The 16,319-nt window shown below is 43.6% G+C and overlaps 1 pseudogene; it reads left to right on the plus strand.

Annotated features, from left to right (window-relative positions):
- Positions 1–15,274: 15,274 nt before the first annotated feature.
- Positions 15,275–15,479, plus strand: LOC125393747 (small ribosomal subunit protein eS28 pseudogene; annotated as a pseudogene).
- The last annotated feature ends 840 nt before the right edge of the window (positions 15,480–16,319 follow it).

Genomic DNA, 16,319 nt, shown 5'->3' on the forward strand with positions numbered 1-16,319 from the left:
CCTTGCTCAGACTGGATCCTTATCTTTCCAGGGCTTTCAGAATGGCGTCTCCGCACTCAGCTTTCCCTGGATTTCCCTTGAGACAGACCTGCTGCCTTCCCCTGAGGGAGCCCCCTCTGGTCATGTATGCCACCAAGAGACTCTAGAAAAGGAAGTCCATCTAGAAAAGTGCTTGAGTGAGCTCATAGGAGATCTGCAGCTTCAAGTAGGAGAAAACCAGACCCTGGCCCCAAGTCCCAGGGGACCTAATTTCAATTCCCAGTGTGGAGCTTCAGACCCGCAACTCCGCCGCAGGTTGGAATTTTACTTTGGTATCGTTTCATGGGGAAAGAACAACTACCATAACCATAAAAAGAGCACGGTTATTTAAATCAGCTCTTTTCCATCTGGATGCTTCCCCCAGTGTCTCCCCATTTCAAAACCAGACGAGTCTAGCAGGGTTTGGAATCCGTGCTCTCTCCTTTCAGTACGTCTTCTGTGATGGTGGGTGAACGTGGTTGTTTTTCCCTTCAAATCCTGGATTCCCGTGCCTCCTGGGGAAGCTGCTCACCCCCTGCCTCATCCCCACCCCTTCTCAGTTTGCTGCTGAAGCCTCAGCACCTGCCAAGTCCAGCTCTGTTAGGCTCTTGCAAGAACCAAACGGGCTGAGCAAGGCTGCTGTCTGACCCAGCGCTGTCACGGTAATTAATGGTCCCTGGATCGCTGCTGAGCCGGCGAAAGAAGGAAATTTCTACCCAAGCAGTAGAGTTCTGTGTCCCTGGTGGCCCCGTTTCCTGCACCCCTGTCAATTCATAGTTGGGGCCACCCAGAATATTGGAACACCTGAGCCCAGTTGGGATGCTTCTCACAGTACCAAAGGGTTACTCATACGACTTGTTCCTCCCCCTGTCCCCTCCCCCCCCCAAACAGAAAGAGACTCAGGTGAGGTTCTTGGGCAAGTGCTCTTTGGAAGGAAGTAGAACACTTAGGAAGCTCAGGGAGGGTGTGAGGAGAAATCTAGCCACAGCTCATGGTGCTGAGAGACAAGAGGACTGGGCCAGTGGGCCATCACCCAGTAGTCGTTGGCACAATGCCTCCAGAGACCGGAAATGGAACTTACAATGCCCACACCTGCAGCTTCCGTCAGTCAAGGGTAAACTAGAAAGAGGGCAGGCGTGAGGCGCCAGCAGCTGATTCCCTTAGCAGTGAGGGCACGGGGCTTTGACCTGGTAAAAGGTATCCGGGTGAAAGATCAACTTCTATTAACATCTTTCTTGATTGTTTTCAACCACATGTATTTTCTCTCTTTTCTACATTTTTATTACATTTATTTTTGTATTACATTTGTTTAGAGTGTATGTGTATACACACATGTACATGTGTATGTAAAGGCATATGCCGTGGCATGTGTGTGGAGTTCAGAAGACAGTTGGTGGGAGTTGGTTCTCCCAAGGGTCAGACTCGGGCTGTCAAGCTTTGTGGCCAGCACCTTTACCCATTAAGCCATATCTCCAACCTCATGTTTTCTTTGGATGGAGTCTGTCACTAACCTACTTTCACTTTTTCAAAATCCTTCAGTGTTGAACATGAACACAACCAACTAATTAAATCTTGATCAACAATACTAAATCCTCAAGTCCCTTGCTTCCACAGTCTTTGGGAAATTTTATTACAGAATTTTAGAGTCCTTCTGGAGCCATTCCCTCATTTTCTAGAGAAAGAAACTGAGGCCCACAAAGATTAGTCTGTCTAGCATGTTCACTAACAGAATGAGCCAGCAGCCACCTAATTTTCAGGTAAAAGCATGCTAATGTACCTCTATTTCTACCGACATCTTGGCGGGAAGGCTTTTTGCTCAGACTTTTGAATTAATCATTATAAAAATTATTATTATTAAATCCAATACTTACAAAGAAAGTTGCATGGCAAGAGCAATATTCCATCCTGTGTTTGATGTCTGAGATAAGGACATGGAGTTAAGCCAGATATAGAACCTATTTAAAATCTTACAGAGTTTTAAAACCAAACTTGAACCTTCTGGAGTTGATTTATTTATTCTTGGCAACTTTCAGCTTCCTGATTCTTGGAAAGTTGCTGGCTCATTTAAAAGAAAAACTCATGAGACTTCTTGTGCTCTGAGCAGCTCTTACAAAACAGTCTTTTGAAGTGTAAAGTGTAAATGAATACGAAGCAGAAGACGGAAGCTCTGAAGCACACATGGATGCAATCATGGAGGGACCGGTTCTCAGGGCAGAATGCAGACTTGTTTCTCATGCTCTGAACACTGAGGAAATCATCCTGCAGCCACCAAACCCCAAGGATGAAAGTGCTTTCCCTTTGTCTGAGGCTCCCCTTGGTCACGTGAGTGACTGAGGTTCATGCCGAAGGACACCAAGGGGACAATAGTCAGGTTATGCCCATTCTGTACGCTCTCTCAAGCATCCCTCCTGCCGTGTGTACCATCAGTGAAGATTATTTCTTCTTCCTGATTAAAACATGTCAGCATCGCCGGGTAGCGGTGGCACATGCCCTCAACCCCAGAACTTGGGAAGCAAAGGCAGGAGAATCTCTGTGAGTTGGAGGCCAGCCTGATCTACCAATTGAATTCCAAGATAGTCGGGCTGATGCACAGAGAAACCCTGTCTCTAAAAACCAATAACAATAATAATAATAATAAAGTCAGAATCAATCACTATGAAATTCAAGAAGTGTGTGTGTGCATGTATGTGCATATATGTGCATGTATGTGTGTGTGTGTGTAGTGTGTGTGTGTGTGTGTGTGTGTGTGTGTGTGAGAGAGAGAGAGAGAGAGAGAGAGCATGCACGTGCATGCAAGCAGGTGCTTGTGTGAGTAATGATTGAAATTGAGTGTCCTCTATCATTCTCAACCTTATTTTTGGAGACAGGGTCTCAGTGATCCAGGAGCTCACCTGTTCAGCAAGACTAACTGGCTAGTGAGTTCCTGGGATCCTCCTGCCTCTAAGCACCCCACCCCCAGCACTGGGATGAGAGTGCCCCACTTTTATGAGGGGTTAGGAATCCAAACCCTGATCCTTGCATTTGCATGGCAAACACTTTATAGACTGAGCCATCTCCTTAGCCCCAGAATTCAAAAGTCTTTAGGCAAAAAGAAATGACCATCTAGTGTCATGGCCACTGCAGGCCGAGAGGAAAGGCCACATACTGAAGCTTCTCTACCGTCCTGAAGAAAAGGCCTCCTTCCAAAGCAGATCACTTCTTCTGACACAGATAAAAACCTTTTTCTGCTTCTTATCTGCTGCCAGCTGCTCTCTGCTCAGGCCCACACTTCCTTTCTCTCCTGCCCAAGTTCTCTCACTCGCTCCCTTGCCAGTTCTGAGGAGGATGTGAGAGGGAGCCCATCAGAAAAACGCCTCCTCACGTAGCCGTTGCTTTAGCTGTCAAAGGAAGGGGCAAATATTAATCTGCTGTCTAATGCCTGAAACCTCAGTTGGGTGGTTCTGGCAATTGGTTCCTGGTTTTCCACCTAGATCGCTCATCGTGGTCTCAACTCCACTCTTGGGGATAGGTTTGCAGCAGCCTCATGGATTGGGTTCCGCCTCGCAAGAGTAGTCTGTTCTTATGAGAGCAGAGTGATACAAGGCCAGGTGCCATAGCTGGCCTGTCTGTGTGCTGTCACGTCCCTCTCTGCTTCTCTAGCGTGTGACATGAGACATGACCAAGGAGAGCCCTGCCAAGGCAGCATGCCACACACAGTCTACGGAAACAAACAAACCTCCTGCTACATACCAGCCTCGGGTGCTCTGCCATAGAAACACAAAACAGGAAACCCATCATCCTCCCCCACTCCCAGATACAACTACTATAAATTTCCAAGACAGTTTTCAATTCTGTGCACAAGCTTTTAAGCATTTCAGGTCTCCCTGCTGATTTGGAAAGGTGGTAGGAAAAATATAGTGAAGTAGATGGGACACAAGATTTGAAGTCAACACGAGATTTGAAGTCAACTGTCTCAGGTTGAAATCTGTTCTTCATTGGCTTCATGGCCTTCAATTACTAGAAATGTCTTAACCTAGACTGGGAATTGAACCTGCGTATTCTTAAACCCTGAGCTGTCTCTCCAGTCCCATAGTTGGTAATTTTTGGAACATCAAATCATTTGATCTCTACATTTTCTTGTCCTTGCAAGTGAAGCACTGGACCTCCAGAACACAGATAAAGAGGTCTAGATTCAGAAACTTCTAGTAACTTACTACATGTATAACCCCAGTGCTGAGGAGTGGAGCCGGACAGAACCCTGGGGCTTGCTGGACAGCTAGGCTACCTGAAACAGTGAAGTTGGGTTCAGTGAGAGTTCTTATCTCAGGAAAGTCAGGACAATAATACAAGAGGACAACGTCATCCTCTGACTTCCACCATAGCATGCAGGGATGAGTGCATGTGTGCACACACACAACACATACACACATGGATACACATGCACACACAACACACATGCATGCACACACAACACATATGCATGCATACACAACACACACACATGCACACACATAAACACAACACACACATACGTTTCCACACTCTTCCACCTTATACTACATATCAAAATCTAAATAAATTCTAAATCAAATCAGAAACTGAATGTTTAAAATATGAATAAAATAAAAGTGAACATTTATCCCGTCGCTGGGTAGGGTTTTGCCTGGCCTCGAGGCAGTGGGAAAATTATAAATGGAATGATCCAGGTTTACCCACAAAATGCAAAATTCCGCCTGCAGCAACTGAACAACAAATGGGGGGTATGTCTGCAGCAAATCCGATGAAGGGTTAATATCTCAATATTTAAAGAGCTCGTGAACAGGGAGGCCAAGGAGAGAGGAAGGATTATCTGAGGCAAAGCTTTCATCATAGCTAGCCCGTTCCAATACCTAAAATGTCTGAGTTCCCTGCTTCTGCCAATTGGTTGCGTCTGTGCATGCAAACTGTATTTAACATTGGCTCCAACCCAACCTAATTAGTAAAGTCAATCTGCCGCAAAGAAAAGATCATTATAATGCTTCATGCAGCCAAATGTCCATGATGTTTCTAGTATGTGCTATTGGACATTCTCCACATGACTGCTCCCCTCGGTTGGTGTGAGAAATGTAGAGCTGGCCATCCCTCTCTCCCTCCCACAGAGTTCAAAAGTGACGGTGGGTTCTGCCCCAGGAACTAAGCGGGAGCAGACAACAAAGGCTTCTGAGACAATGTAAAAACCATAGACCCGCTGGTACTCATTTGGTCATGCAGCCATTGAATTATAGTCTAAACCTCATTACCTGGTGCTAATCAAGTTTCTCCATGAATCTTACCTAAAGCAAGCCACCATTTCCCCCTCTTGCTCACATAAGGAAACCGAGGCACAATCGATCTGAATCCTGAGATGTTAGACTCTAAGAGCAGAACCGCCCGTCATCATCCACAGGCCTCTTGCTGAACTAAGCGAATGGTCTAAGCAGATGACATTTCTTGGGAAACCCAGAGATGGTGGATGAAGAAGAGCAGACAAATATGGAGGGTGTTACTGTTTAAATCTTAAATATTCCCAAAGGCCCAGAGAAGCTCTCGTGGGACACAGAGGAACCTTAAGAGGTGAGGCATGGTGGAAAGGGTGGGGGGGCAAGTCACTGAAGCAGACCCAGGAAGAGCGCTGCTAGGCTTTGGCCCCTTCCCCCTCCTCTCTTTTGGCTCTCTGGCAATGCGGTAAAGGTTTGGCTGTGCCTCATGCTCCCACCTTCATGTGTTGCCTTACTATAAGCCCCCAAAATACTGGATTCCATTGATTGTAGACTGGCATCTCCAAAACTAGGAGCTGAAATAGGATTTTGTTTTTTATAAGTGAATCACTTTCATCATAGCAATAGAAAGCTGTCACAGAAGGGTCCAAAGTGAGCTTCCAGCTACCCTCTAGCCTGAAGAGGCCAAGGGAGCCGCAGACATGCATTTCCGGTCAGTACCTGTGTGCGCGTACAGAGACAAAGAAAGGCCTGGAGAGCAGAGGCGAGAGGGAAAGCCCCCAGGGCTCACGCGAGGCTGCCAATGGTTCTTCTTTTCCACAGTCGGACTGGGAAAATCTCAGAATGTATGAGCCACTGGGTAAAGCACCCAGAATGGCTTTACAGAGTCTGTGGGGCAAAGTTAGCCCCAGGATAAAGTCTGTTCTCATTAAATCTGACAAAGTTTAAAAGGGAGATCTGAAAACATCGAACTATTTCCAAGTTGCCGTCCCAGAATAAGTCTCAAGTCTTGAGATTTTTTTTGGTACACGTGTGTTTTCCAGTCCTGGGTTTCATAAGGACACTTTCAGATAAGCATATAAGGTTCTTCAACCGTGTTCCACATATGCCCAGTCTTCCCATCGTATTAGCCACCTTTGCCCCCTGAGTATCACTTCTAGTTCCGTGTCATATATGCATACATGGTTTTATGCATCTACATAAAGTTTAGGATCCACGAAGGAGAGAAAATGTGATATTTGTCTGAGACTGACTTCATTGTCCTGAAAAGACATCATTTTATTCTTTTTATGGCTAAATAAAATTCCATCACCACATTTGTCCATGTACATGTAAGCAGGCACACACACACACACACACACACACACACAGAGAGAGAGAGAGAGAGAGAGAGAGAGAGATACACGATAACCACAGGAAATTCTTTATAAATTCCATTGTGTATATATGTCTTATTTTCTTCATCCATTTCTCTGTTGATGGATGTCTAGGTCACCTACACAACTTAGCCATTGTGCATAGCAGTACAATAAATAACAATATGCAAATATTTGTGCGTTCTGGGATTAACATACTTCACATGAATCATCAGGAATTGTACAACTGGGACACATGTTATGTCTATTTTAGATTATTTGAGGAACCTAAATACTGATTTCCATCATGGCTGGGCTAATTTGTATAGAAAAAGGTTCTAGACACCTATAGAGTAAAAAATATAACTAAGAGAAAGTTGGAAAATAAGAAAAAAAAATCTGATATTTAAAAATACTTATACAAGGATAAAAACTATCAGTTGAAACTGACTCAAAAATGAGTTAATTGAATTAGTGAATAAGAACATTAAAACAAAAATTTTCTGCATTCCAAATGTATGTTCAAGAAACTTAAAGACCCCAAACATTGTAGACTACGGCCAGTGCTCTTATTACCCTCCAGAACTTGACAGTGAGATCCTGTTGCTGAAGACATCACATACTCAACATCATACAGCATGGAGAAATGAAGTCGGTACTGACCAGTTCCTACCTACTGGCTAGCTTTCTATGCATAGTACCAGAGGAGAAAAGTAATCCTCAGTCAGACCCAGTCAGGATCCATAGAGCTACAGTCATGACTGGTCTAGCAAGGCGTGCCTTCTGGTCCAGTAGTGAATGGTATGAACATCATGGGAGCAACCAACCACTCTCTGATTGGATTTAAAATCTCCTCCACAAGATGAAACCCATAAATGGCACCATTATAGGACTAATAACCTATATCTAGACAGGTCATAGGCGCTAAGGGAAAGCCTACCACTATTACTCTGCCAAATGGACATAGTATTAAATCAACTCTTAATGATATATTGTCATATCCATAGATTAGTCTCTTAACCCTCTTCAGAGAAATTTTTATATGCAGTAGATGGTTATTGACACAGAGACCCACCTCTGACCAAGGTGCAGAGAATAAGAGACTATAGAATGCTCGGCCCAATTGGCACATTCTACTCCCAAGACTCAAGCACCATTGCATAGGAGGGGGGCAGAAAGAATGCAAAAGCCAGCCAGACGGTGGTGGCATATGCCTTTAATCCCAGCACTTGGGAGGCAGAGACAGGTGGATCTTTGTGAGTTTGAGGCCAGCCTGGTCTATAGTGTGAGTTCCAGAACAGGCTCCAAAGTTACAAAGAAACCCTGTCTTGACAAATAAATAAAAGAATATAAAAGTCAGAGGTGATGGATGGCTACAAGGAACCAGTATGTTTGGATACAGAAGGACAGCTGCAGATATGAGCTCAAAGAGCAGTGACAGTATGCATTAGACCTATACTAGCCCAGTCAGACCAAATCCCAGCACGGAGACTGAATGCAACATGAGCTCCCACCCCCCAGTCATGCAACTACTATCAACTGTTAGCTGTGGGGAGCGGGAGAGACAGTTTTCTCTAAGGACAGCCCTGTTGAATGACCACACTGTAGTGGAAAACCACTCACCTCAGAATATTCGGGGGGCACAAACTCACCTAGCTGGGGGTAAGAGTTGTGGAGTAGAGAATATTATCAAAATGCAATGTACTGAACTTTCAAAAACTAACAACAATTTAAATGAAAGGGACAGAGCATGCTCAGTAGAGACATGGAAGGTAGGAAAGAGCTGAAGATAGCTGTCAGTGCACAGTGAGCAGTGAGTAACCTCAGAAGAGAGAGGAGGGGGAGGTGGTCCTGCTTGGTGGTGCAAGCTGACCTTGAACTTCCTAGTACACCAGCCTGGAACTTTCCATCCTTATAGTAATGAAGAGCGGGCCGCTCATCCCACCTGGCTCCCGGCTGCCCGGCTAGCTTATACCCTGAAATAACAACACACAAATTGTATTCATTTAAACACTGCCTGGCCCATTAGTTCTAGCCTCTTATTGGCTAACTCTTACATCTTGATTCAATCCATTTCTAATAATCTGTATGTCACCACGAGCTCGTGACTTACCAGGAAAGATTCAGCATGTCTGACCTGGCAGCTTCATGGCAGGCAGCTCTCTGTCTCTGCCTCCTTTCTCCCAGCATGTTGTTCTGTCTACCCCGCCTATCTAAGTTTTGCCTTATCAAAAGGCCAAGGCAGTTTTCTTTATTCAACCAATGAAAGCAACACATAGAAAGAAGACTCTCCTACACCACATCCTCCTGCCTTAGCCTCCTTGTGCCACATTTAGCTAAATTAAAACTTTGATGCCCAGCAAATTTGTTTGTTTGTTTTAATGGAGATGAGGGCTATGGACATGATTCAGTGGGTAAAGTGTTCCCTGTACAAACATGAGAACCTGAGTTTTAATTCCCAGAACCCCTGTGTAAAAGTCAAGGTTATAATCTTGTATCTGTGACTACCATGCTAAGAAGGGGTGTAAAACAGACAAACTCTAGGAGCTCCTGACCAGCCGGCCTATCCAGACAGTGAGCCCTGGGCTAAGCGAGTGGTCCTAGTTCAAAACAGTAAAGTAGAAAACAATGCAGGAAGATCTCTAATGTGGACCTCTGGCCTTTATCTGTGTATGCACATGCCCTCACATACCACATACCACATACACACATGGGGTGAGGGGTGGGGAATGAAACAATACATAGAAACTAAAGGAATTTTTTAAAAGTGTGTGGTCAGTAAGATGGCTCGGAGGGTAAAGGTGCTGGCTGCCAATCTGACCATGTATTCCCCAGAACACGTATGATGGGAAGAAAGAACTGACACAAGAAAGTTGTCCTCTGACTTCCACACATGGGCAATGAACACACATGCGCGTGCGCGCGCACACACACACACACACACACACACACACACAAGATAGAATTATGATTACTTTAAAAATCAAATGTATTACAATCAGGCCACAAGGAATGTTTTAATGTTTTGGACAAAAGAAAAACAATATCTGATGCAAATATACTCAAAAGGCTTACAGAACATTGAAATCATAGTTATATATGGCTTTTCTTTTCCCTTTTTTCCATAATGGGGATTAAACCCAGGGCCTCACAGATGCTAGGCAAGCGCTCTGCCACTGAACTTTATCTCCAGGATGTTTTCTACTTTTTGAGTCAATTACTCACTAAGTTGACCAAGTTGTCTTTCAACCATCTCTCCAGCCCATGCAGGCCTTGAACTAATAATTTCCTAGGCCAGCCTTATGAGAAGTGAGATTATAGGCCAAGTGCACCAGGGGAGACTTTGAATTTAAAGCAAATCTAATGAGAATGTATTGAGGAGAAGGAGACATGAAAGAATACCATTGATTCTTGTTATACAGGAAGTGGCATGCTCTCAGTCAAAGGAAGAAGGTGACAGTTAAAATGTATACTGTAGGGGCTGGAGATGTGACTCAGTGGCTAAGAGAACACTGGCCTTGCAGAGGTCCTGGGTTCAGTTCCCAACACCCACACTGGACAATACACAGCTGTCTGCAACTCCAGTCCCAGGAGATCTGACACCCTCTTCTGCTGGTCTCTTTGGCTCCTAAATACAAGTACATACACACAAAGAGACATACATACATACACATAAATAAAAGTCTCCAAAATGTTATAAAATACGTACTGCATACTTCTTTATAGTCACTTAGATAATAATACACCTAATAATCACTGTATTGGCTTGGAAAGAAAACGGCCCCCAAAGAGAGTGACACTATTTCGAGGTGTGGTTTTGTTGGAGTGGGTGTGGCCTTGTTGCAGGAAGTGTGTCACTGTGGCTGTAGACTTTGAGGTATCATATATGCTAAAGCCACACGCAGTGTCTCAGACCACTTCCTGTTGCCTCTGCAAGAAGTAAACCTTTCGACCTCTCTAGCTACTCTCTAGCACTGTCTGCCTGCATGCCGCCATAGTCCATCGTGATGATAATGGATTGAATCTCTGAACTGCAAGCCACCCAATTAAATGCTTTCCTTTATGAGTTGCCATGGTCATGGTGTCTCTTCACAGCAACAGAAACCCTAATTATGACAATCACAAATGTCACAAAAATACAAAATTAGTGGAAAATAAGTCAGGAAACAGAAGCATAGAAGACAAACAAGAAGGTGCTCAATTTTAGTCTAATCATATGAGAAAAATCATATTAAACGTATATGGTCTAACTTCTCTCACAAAAGACAGCAACTGTCTGACTGGGAAAATCAACCTGCAAGTACAGGCTGCCAGCAAGAAACCTACTTTAAATATGAAGATACAAGAAAGGAAAGGGTGGTGTGTGGTTACTCTCAGGTGTCAACTTGATTGGATGAAGCGACAGATAAGGATGCCATTGTTTCCTGGGGTGTCTGTGTCCTATTGCTGGAAGAACCTGGCATTTGAATCAGTTCACTGAGTAAAGGGAGATCTGCCCCTCTCCGGTGTGGACAGGAATCCTCCAAGGAGTTGAGGCTTGCTTAGAATAAAAAAAGCAAAGAAGGAAGGAGCTTACTTCCTACCTCTCTGCAGGCACAGCACATTGCTCCCGCATTTGAGGTGATCCTGTTGTAAACACATCTACTGCTTTGCTCTTATAAAAGCCTTGCACTCACAATTATGTACAACACATCACATTTAATGACGATAATAAACCATTATGGCCCTGGTTCATGTGTTTACTATGCTATGCTTCCCACCGTTGTTTTAGAATACACACACACACACACACACACACACACACACACACACACACCAGCTTACTGTAAAGCAGAGTGCCATGTTGCACTGGCAGTAGCCTTCTACATCTAGTGTTTACTGGGTCGCTGATGAAGCCAAGAGGCCACTTTGGTGACTGACAGCTACCATCTAGGTCCATGAAAGTGTTCTTGTACTTGATGATATTTAAACAACGACAGAATTACCTAGGCATACTTTCCCCAGAATACGCCCTCCTTGTTAAGCAGTACACATTTGTATGTATCCTTTTGGCTTTATCTCACAGAATGGCAATACAGATAGTAAAAAGTACACCAGGCTATATCAGATGTCCGGGGCTGCCATAACAAACTACCTCAAATTTTAAAACATGAGGTTTTTTTCTCTCAAAATTCTGGAAACTGGAAGCCTGAAGTCAAGGGTCATGACTTCTCTAAGGGCTCTGAGGAAGCCCTTGCCATTGGCTTTCCCGGTGTCTGTTGTAGCTCCTTTAGCTAGTAGCAGCATGGCTTCAGTATGTGCCCCCACCATTCCATGTTGTTCCATGTCTCTACTGTCATTTTCTGTCTTTTATGGGTACTCACAGTGGACTCTAGGTCAACCCTATCTTCACTTTTCAATCATTGCTTTCACATCTGCAAAGACCCTATTTCCAAATAAGATTACATTTGGAGAGGTAGACACTATTCAAATCACTATGCAGGCAAAGTCTCATCACAAGAAGCCCAGGGACAGAAAAACTGGATTTTAGAGTGAAAAACAGTCCTGGTAACATAATTTCATGTTGATGAAGAAACAAAATTCCTATCTTGTTCCAGGATAGTCAGGGGTACACAGAGAAACCCTATCTCAAAAACAAACAGACAGACAGACACACACACACACACACACACACACAGAGAGAGAGAGAGAGAGAGAGAGAGAGAGAGAGAGAGAGAAGAGAGAATTTCTAAGTATGTTGGACTTTAATAATAAATTCAAAGTTCATGAAACAAGTTTGACTCCATTGAGATTTCTAGAAGATTCCATGCAACACCACTAACGTATATACTGTTCTCTGGTGGGCATGGAACATTTGCTAAGAAAGATCGTGTTCCAGCCATAAGACTAGGCTCAATAACTTTATTGTTATTTTTTTTTCATTTGTCCAGGCTGGTCTTGAGTTCCTGATTTTCTTGCTTTTTAAAAAGATATTTTTATTATTTTATTATGTGTGTGTGTGTGTCTGTGTGTATGCTCATGCACACGTGTGTACACTCACATGTGGGAGTACCAGCCGAAGCCAAAAGAAGGCGTCAGATGCCCTGGAGCTGGAGTTGCAGGTGGCTACAAGACTGCTTGAAGTAGGTGTTAGGAACAGAAGATGGGTCCTCTTCAAGAGCAGGAAGAACTCTACCACTAAGCCACATCTCCAAACCCCTCCTGCATTATTTTGAAGTCTATCTTATCGTGTATCCCAAGCTGGCCTCAAATACATGATCTTCCTGCCTCGGCCCCTGAGTATTTGGATTACAGACATGTACTATCATGCTTAGTTAAAGAAGGATATGTTTCTCTGAAGTGGGAATTACTGGGAACTGAACACCATGTGTTCAATCATGCATCATGTGCATCACAGACAAGCTTTACTACTCAGCCCATCAATAACTCTGAATTAATTATTCCATACAAAGTATGTTTGGAGATCACAAAGAAATGAAATTGAAATCAATAACAAATATCTCTGAAAGCCTCCAAACACTTGGAAACTAACACATTTCTAAATAGCACACAAAGAAGCAATCAAAAGAAATTAGAAAGTATTTTGATATATTTTGATTTGGTAGGTTATCATATTATATCCCATAAATATACACAATTAAGTAATAAACTAAACAAAAATATTAGTACGACTCCTCCAAAAAAGAATTATTTTGAATTGAACTAAAATAAAATTCAATGAAATAAACACTCCAATATTGGGGTTTGAGAGAGGGCTCAGAAGTTAACCACACTTACTGTTCTTCCAGAGGACCCAGACCCATGTCAGGCAGCTCACAACCATCTGTAACTCTAGTTCCAGGGGATGTAACACTCTCTTCTGGCCTCTGCAGACGCCAGATACACACATGGTACACATAAACTCTCATAGCCACATATAAAAAATATATATATAAATATTTTAAAACTACAATATTTATTAACAAGATCAGTAACATTGGTAAATCAGAGAGAAAAATAGATGATGCAGATGCCAACTTCAGGAAATGAAAGAGGTATCACTACAGATCCTACAGAAAAAGATTAAAGTACCTTTTGTTCTTGGTGGTGCTGTGGATAGAACCCAGAGTATCAGATTCTCAAGGGAAGTGCCATAGACCACTGAGCTATAATTCCAGCCTGGTAGTCCTAAATGTGTATTTAAAAATTATTGAAAATATTCCTGCAGGCATAAAATAAATCTCAGATATGGGTGGCTTTACGGCTCAATGTTTTCAAACCTTGAACATTTAAAAGAGAACAGAATACTTCCCAATTCATTCAGTGAGGGAGGTGTGACAACAGAAACGAAAGTCAGACAGACATTAGAAGAAAAAACAACAACCAAGCCAACATCCCTAGAAAGTGTCAGCAAAGAACAAAATTATAGGAAATTGAACCTAGCAATGTATTGCAAAGGTTACTAACTACGGTTTGAATGACAATATCCCTTTAAAACTCATCTACTGAAATTAAGAGATAGGGTTAGAGTAAAGTACAAGTGTTAACAGCTCTGAAGGTAAAGGCATCCTGGCTGTCCGGAGTCAGGCTATACCTGTAGCCATGGAGGGAAGGTAGGGATCCTGGATGCCTATAACTATGAAGAGAAGGTATCCTGGCTGTCAGGAGCCAGGCCATGCCTATAGTTGTGTTCTGGTGGGGGATGGTTTCCCTGTAGGAATGTATCAATCCTGCTCCTCTCTGTAACACCATTACAGATCAGGTTTTCCACTCTGCTAAGAGTTTCCCGGCAGAGATAACCATTGCTTCTCTGTTCTGGTGAAAGTTATTACTTCTCTGCTTCTCTCTGTTGGGGGGGGCATGCCCCCACGACTTCAGCCCACCCCCATGCAGGAATGCAACACTTTGCTCCTGCAAAACTTGTTACTTCTCTACTCAACTCCACTAAGGGAGTTTCCCAGACTCATTCAAGAGATTTATTAGGAGGGAGGAATCCAGGAGAGTGACTGCCTCTGCCAGGACAAAAAAAGGCAACTCCCAAATAAAAAGGCACAGGGCTTATATAGGACTTCTTAGGGGTGAAGTTTTTCTAGGGTGAAGATTTTCAAGGGTGGGAATTGGTCGGATTTCAATCCCTGAACTTTGACAAGCTCAGAGATGGACTGGATTTCAAGGTCAGGGATTGGTTGGTTTCATGCTCAAGGGTTTATTGGTTTTCCTCCTCAGGGATTGGTTGGTTTTTTTGTGCTAAGTTGGTCAGGGGCAGAGTATATTTCTTTAGTTCTGGTTTCAGGGACAAAGTGTGTTTCTTTCACTGAACATTTTTTAACCTTTTGGCTCTGGTTTCAGGGCCAGGGTGTGTTTCTTTCACTGGCTCTGTTTCCAGGGTCAGGGTGTGTTTCTTTGGCTAGCTCTTTTACCCTACAGTAAGTGGTGAGGTCAAGAGTGTGAAGCCCTTGTGCCTTCTCTAACCCTGTGAGGTTAGAATGAGAAGACACTTTCTGGAAACCAGAAAGTGATCCCTCTCCAGGTAAGGGATTTGAAGTTTGCATGCTCTTGAATTTCCCAGTCTCCAGAACTGTAAGAAGTAAATGTGACTGTATGCTGCCAAGTGTAAGATATTTTGTTATAGTAGCCCAAATATTTTGAGATAATACTGTATCACAAAGAAATGAGGTTTATACTCTCTGCCTGCTCGCCGCCATCATGGACACAAGTCGCGTGCAGCCCATCAAGCTTGCTAGGGTAACCAAAGTGATGGGCAGGACCGGTTCGCAGGGACATACAGGTACGTGTGGAATTTATGGATGACACCAGCCGCTCCATCATCCGAAACATCAAAGGTCCCGTTTGAGAGGGAGATGTGCTCACCCTATTGCAGTCAGAAAGGGCGGCTCGGAGGTTGCGTTGACCTTCCTGCTGGGTCCTGAGTATCCACCACTTGGCCCATGATGACCTGTGACTATTAAATAAAACATTTGGATTGTTTTAACTCTAAAAAAGAAAGAAAGAAATGAGGTTTATTCCAGTAACAACATTGAGCTTTAAAAATCATTAAATAAAATATGTTCATTTCTATTTTTCATTTACTTTTTAAAATTCTTTGACCATTTCATACATGCAGGCATACATACATAAATACATACCATGAATCTCAGTTATTCTGACTCTCCCTTACCCTTGCTCATCCCACCCCCCACCTCAGCTGAAACTCTTCTTCCCAGAAAGTCCCCCTTCAGCTTCCATGTCTTCTTTTCATGTTCAACCCACACATCTCATTAAAGAATGGGTGGAAGGTTATTTACCAGACTATAGGAAACTTACCAGTGGCTATGCCACTAAAGAAAACGAGACACCCTCCCCCAGAAACCATTAACTCTCTGTCGGTGGCCAATAGTGCCTCAGAGAGTGGTGGAGCCTCATGGACCTATCTGCTCTCCATTTGAAAGTGTTGACTGGCCTCACCCTGTCCAGGTAATCAGGCCCGTGGTGAGTTCACGAGCACAATGGTGACATCGTGCACATTGTCGCACATCCTTTTGCTGCACGTCTCCCCATCCTCTGAGCTTTAACATTCTTTCCCCTCACTCTTCTGCTGTGTTCCCTGAGCCTTGGAGGGTGATAGAGAGGTTGTGTTTAAGCCTGAACACTGCAGCATCAATTTCTCCTGGTGCTTGACAAGTTAGGAGTCTTTGCATCAGTACTGCCCACCGCAGTAAGAAGCTTCTCTGGTGAAGGCTGAGAGCAGCAT

The sequence above is a fragment of the Myodes glareolus genome, chromosome 4, assembly GCF_982192425.1.
Source record: "Myodes glareolus chromosome 4, mMyoGla1.1, whole genome shotgun sequence".
In the NCBI taxonomy this organism is placed as follows: Eukaryota; Metazoa; Chordata; class Mammalia; order Rodentia; family Cricetidae; genus Myodes; species Myodes glareolus.